The 6,000-nt window shown below is 40.8% G+C and overlaps 1 pseudogene; it reads right to left on the reverse strand.

Annotated features, from left to right (window-relative positions):
• Nucleotides 1–335: 335 nt before the first annotated feature.
• Nucleotides 336–5,777, reverse strand: LOC133896674 (uncharacterized; annotated as a pseudogene).
• Between the last annotated feature and the right edge of the window lie 223 nt (nucleotides 5,778–6,000).

A 6,000-nucleotide genomic window follows, 5' to 3' on the forward strand; every position in this document is an offset into this window, starting at 1 on the left:
AATCACAATGGTTTGAATCGAAATCCCCTGTCCAAACATGTTCTGATTGGAGTAGCATCCAAGACACCGAGTTGCCATTTTTTTACCACACCGGCCCTGCGGCATGAAGAAAACCAACAGGATAGAGCTCAAGTCGGGCTCAAACAGGACTTACATTTGACAGAAACAATAAAAGAGCAGCACGTCCAACCTCACGTTAGAGCACGGGAGGGCAGAACATAGAGAGATGTAGGCATGTAGCTTGAGCAACATATCGCTCAAAAACAAGTGATTACCATGAAGTGGTGCGGTGTCGGGGTGGTGGTCAAAACTTAAAAGGCATGTAATGCTAAAAGTGAGCTTGTTAACCAGGTATGCCATATCAGTATTATAGGTTACTTACAGCAAGCGCACATTTGTTTGGCAGCTCCTTTGGGACACAGCATGAGAATAGCTAAACATAAAATACACAAGTCCAGCGCATATTAAGGCAACAGAGAAGACGTGGCGTTTACATTGCGTCTCATATAGCCTGAGGTATCCCCGTCCCCAACCCGAAGCGCCTTCCAGATCAGTTCTTCCTTCCTTCACAGAGGATAAAGTGATACCCGTGCCTGCACCAGAGACAGATCGTCGTAGTAAATACCAGACAAAAGATAAGGCAGAAGATCAAGAGGCACAGGCTAAAATATGGAAGAGCATATCAGTGCTTTTCCTTATTCATAGAGCAGCAGCATATGTTAAATCCTAAGGAACAATGCAGTGTTGCACAGACCAGGACTCATGCCATAGGCACTACTAATTGCATACTCCCTCCGATTATAAATATAGATTATTTTAGACTTATGTACAAAGATTAAAAAAATAGATCAAATGATATTGTTACCTCTTATTTATTCTGTATTGGAAAAGATAACTCATTCATTTGTGAGAGTGATAGTATTTATTAAACAATGGCAAGAAGAGAACAAGAGAGAAAAAAATGCATAAAAATTTAAGAATGACTTATATTTAAAGAATAGTTGAATAGGCTAAAACGATTTACATTTGTAATCAGAGGGATTTCCAATCAGATGGAGTAATCAATAGACCAACTATGAAAGAAAAAAATGACAATACATACGTGGACTTGAAAGGTGCGCTAGTAGCTCCCACAGGTGTGTTAAATGCAACTTCCTGGAAAGGGCCAGCCATTTTGCCACGCGGGAACCATCCAAGATCTCCTCCTTTCTTTCCTGATGGGCATTCAGAATATTCTTGGGCTATCTGCAGTATGAAACCAAAAGGCATGATGCATTCTGATTTGCGGTATCTAATGGTGTTGAACTAATGAGATAGCCTCCAGACAACATATTTAAGAAGATTGTACATGCCTACATAGTGGAACGCTAAATTGAAATTTTAGTCCGGTATAATGTATTTGGCCGAAATTTTCCAGTTTGATGTCCCATGCATGATGCACCGCACTAAATAGCAGTTGCAGGCATGTCCCTAATAGTAACTCCACTGAATCATTAAAAAGTTCATCAGCCTTCATAGAAGGTATATCGCCACTGACTATTTTTTGCCACTTGACTATCAACAAACTAAAATCTCTAAGTGTAGCTATACACCCCAACTCCTCCATTACCCTTTTAGGGGTTCCCAAAGTTCAGAAGCTTACCAAACTCAATTAAATTACAGCAGTAAAATGCACGTAAAGTAGATAGTCTAGCCAGGCCAGTTTCAAAAACCAGTTTGCTTAACAGACTAAACACTGGAGCTTTCCCCTGCATGTTTTGCATTTCTCATGCATGTAAGCGCAGTTTATCAAACCTTCGTAGGAAACATGATTTAAAAAGATTCATTATATATACATTATAGTGATTTTCACCAGAAATTGACTTGCTCCTATCCAAGTAAAGCTCCCAAGATAGCCAGTCCTTCAGCTGGGTACCCAAACCAGTTACCAGTCAGAAACTGGCATTGATAACCAAGCAGTATAAGTACAAGGTTTAAGGCCATGCATCTACCAATTTTGAGTACCAGGACTGCGCAGCCACATTAACAATAACAAAATCACCTAACCCCTGTTCACAGTAGACCTACATGCTTAACATGACAGCAAAGGCCCATCCTAGAAAAACTGACCACAGACATCATCTGCGTTTCCTCATGAGACGAATGGACTTAGGGCAGTCAGGGTGTGCAGCATAACAGATTTTTCAAACTAGGCATGCATGTAAGCAGGGGTGGAGACAGGAATCGAACATAGGGGCCAAATCGCCAATGTTGATAATAATTATAAGACAATAAGTATGACGTGATGGAGAATTGCCAATGTAGTTATAATTCTTGCTTGGTGATCTTGTGGCGGTGCACAAGTATTTTGATCAGGAGTTTGCACATCAACCGGTTCAATAGCTTGATTAGTGGCCACATTACGATTTTCAGCACAACTAGAACTTGAAACAACTAGCTTATAAAAGCTATTGATCATCCTTAGCCTCTTCATCATGGCTAAACAAGTCAACAACTAAAGGCTATCAAAGCATACTGAAATTGAAAAAAAATGAATTAGATTTTTCATGGCATCTTCAATTCATCATTACAACTAAAAAATAGTTCATACCTTTCTAGAGATTAGGATAACTAGTAGGGATAATATAATTAACCCTACCCCTACACGATTAATCTAATCCTAAAGTATAGTTCCATACAGAAATTGGAGATTAGGATGGCCAAGTTAATTAATGAGGGCCCTAAAGCATGTGATTAATGGAGTCTCTAGTTTCTCCGCCCCTGCATATAAGTTTCAAGAACCATGATGGCCCAACCTATGGAACTACACTGGAAGACAAAATATATCACATATTTTGGGTTGTGTTATTAAACTGCAGGTGAAGATCATCTAGAGCTAATTCATCATAACCAAGTAGACTGTCAACTATACCTAATGATACAAACAAAGGCAAAATTGTATGTATCCTGCAAAACACGATATGTGTGGCGACCCGACATTCTACTTCCGAGGTAAAACATCTTACTATGGTCCATACCTTAGTAAGCGAACTCACCAAAGCATGAACACACCAGAGAAGCATAGTAGAAGGCAATGTAGTAGATCCATATACAATAAAAACCCTTACTTAAGGTAACTTTAGGAAGTAACATTAAGTAGAAAACAAAGGTTCCAACAAGATCCAAGTTTCACACCTTGAAGGCAGGTCAAGTTATCCTCCCAACTCATCCTTAGTCTTTAGATGTGCTCATGATGTCCTTCTCCAAGTACGAGAACATCGAGTTCTCCACCAATTCAACCTTCGGTCGCTTGTGAGGGTTCTTCGTTGTCTTTCGGAAAGCTGGATTCTAATTCTATCTCTAATCCATCTATATATTAAGGAGGTTTAAAGGTATGAGTACGAAGGTACTCAGCAAATTCCATAATAGCAATCACACACAACATTGACAAGGCTCTCAGTGCTTCCACTGAATTCTCAAGGTTATTAAAAAATATCATGCATGCAAGGGTTTTCTAATAGTGCGATAACAACATAGTCTAGTTTTAACTCCAAACCTCTACTGGTTAGGGCACCACATGATAGAACAAAATGGTGGCTCCCTTTTCTGCTGTGAACAAAGCTTCTTAACCCAGATGCAGAGAGTGACAGTCACATTCTAGACTCTGGCCAGGGATGCATTATTGTAACCATAAACCGACAATTGATTATATATGTCTCATGATGTGCCTGACATGATCAATGCCACCATGACTTTTTCTCACACTATTGATAGGTTGTTCCAGAATTGGACCGGCTGAACCAAGACTAGGGCAAATCAGCAACCACACCCTCTCGTCCCTAAGAGGCAGATGGAGTAAGTCCACCGACCACCAACTCACGAATGACAACCATGTCCGCAATATTTACTACATGGTAATAGATATCTATAACTTTACTAAGTGCTACTTCGTGATAGTTCTGAGGGTCTTTTTGCAAAGTGGCCCAAGGCTTGAAAAGTCAAAAGACTTGGTTTGGGACTATTGGCACGAAAGGAAGGATTTTTGGTGGACTTTTGAAACACTAAAGCTGCAAATTGTGCCCCCTGCAAAGGTTGGCACAGTTTAGCAGCTATAGGGTATTCAGAAGGATTTTTTATCTTTGTCTAGTTCTGGGTTTTTTTCGAGTTCTGGCCTTCTATAGCAAAATGCTTCCCATTGGGAAAGCATACATTTCCAAAGCAATGTAATGTTTATCTCCACTGGTGTATGCATGCAAAGATGAGATGGGTGTACGTATGTACTATGTATGCAAAAACATGTAATCTAAATGCACTGGTGTAAAAAACTCTGTAACCATGTATGTATGTATGCATGTATATGCCAAGACATGCAAAGAACTCCTTCTGAATGCAATAATGTATGCTATATCTTATTTATGCATGAATGAAATGGATGCGATGTGAAATAGATGAGAGTCGGACTTCTAATTTCCCGGTTTTCATTCTATAGAGTCGCAACAAGCTCACAGTTATTGTTTAGCTAGGAAAAACCAATTCTATATATGATAGGCTATTGCCGGCATCACGGCTCGTTCAACGCGTTCACAACACCACATGAACATACCGGTCAGTGTTAATAGGTAATTACCCAAAATTTAAATATACTGCTAAAACCTGGGTCTTAGCAATATGGAATGGAATCCTCTAAGTTTAAATATCTCTATGCGTTTAATTACACTAAAAATTACAGGTGGGGAATATCCCTAAAAATCCAAATACCATAAAACCAAGTTTTGCAAGTACCAATGTGTGAGATGCCTCACAAATTTCCTTTTGTTTTTTTCTTTGAGCAAACCTGACTAATTTCTACCAATGTCGTATAGATAAGTACTCATCAATCAGTCGCTTACCTTAGCAAACTCAGCAGGAGGGACCTTGTCCCCATTGTCCAGCCATCCATCCTGCAACTTCTTGTATGCCTCATTGATCTTCCCCTGCTTCTCACACAATACGTGCCTAGCTGCAAATGAACAACAATGCAGCAATCAGGTGAAAACAAAAAAAAATTGCAACAAAGACTACTGTCCTAAATGAAATGAGCCTTTTCTTTTTTCAATACCGAAGGCCCAAGACCCAGTTTTATTATACTAGAAAGCATGGCCAATTATGTTAGGTTTACCAGCTTTACATGAACATTGCCCAAACAAATTGTAAATGCCAAACCTCTCAGCAACTATCTAATCAGTGGAAGCCTACAAAACCCAGCATGTAATCTAAGTAGTATACTAATAACAAGATTAATGATCATGTAATCTCAATTCAAACCCATCCATAAACCCAAGAACCATCGCCAACCACGGAAGACCCATCCTTCCGCGACCTAGGACACTAAGCCCCACAACCGCAAGATTTCACCCTAATCCCGCGGGGTCTCACTCTGATCTTTAGTTCTTTACCAGTAACACTAATACCACCACCATAAGGCAAAATCCTCGCGCGCAATATAGCAGGGGGAACCCGCAATACCTTTGACGTAGGTGCAGGTGCCGAGTCCGTCGGCGGACTTGCCGCCCTTGCCCTTACCCCCCTTGCCGCCGGCATCATCGCCGCCGGAGGGGCCCGCCGCCGGAGGGGCCCGCCGCCTGCTTGCCCTTGCCCTTCACATCCTTCGGTTTCGAGTCCTTCCCCATCGGCGGCAGCGAGGTGGGTTGGATTTGCAAAAAACCCTACTACTACTGGCAAGTAAGATTGGTTCGAAACCGAGACGACGACGAGGAGGAGGCGACGAAGATATTTGGACGGGAAGATGGAAAAGGCCTCGTCGTGGAGAAGGCATTCTTGGGCTGGTAAGATGAGCTAATTTCTGCAATGGGTTAAATTGGGCCGAACTTGGACCGTTGTTTTCTCTGTTATTTCTTTCTTGTTTCTGATAAACTCATAACTCCAAAAACCGATCCAATTTAGACCAATGTATTTGTAGTCCACTAGTAACTGCATATGTGTTTCACATATGTAGAATCGATTCAGATATAAAAATTGAAT

The sequence above is a fragment of the Phragmites australis genome, chromosome 17 (assembly GCF_958298935.1).
Source record: "Phragmites australis chromosome 17, lpPhrAust1.1, whole genome shotgun sequence".
Lineage (NCBI taxonomy): Eukaryota > Viridiplantae > Streptophyta > Magnoliopsida > Poales > Poaceae > Phragmites > Phragmites australis.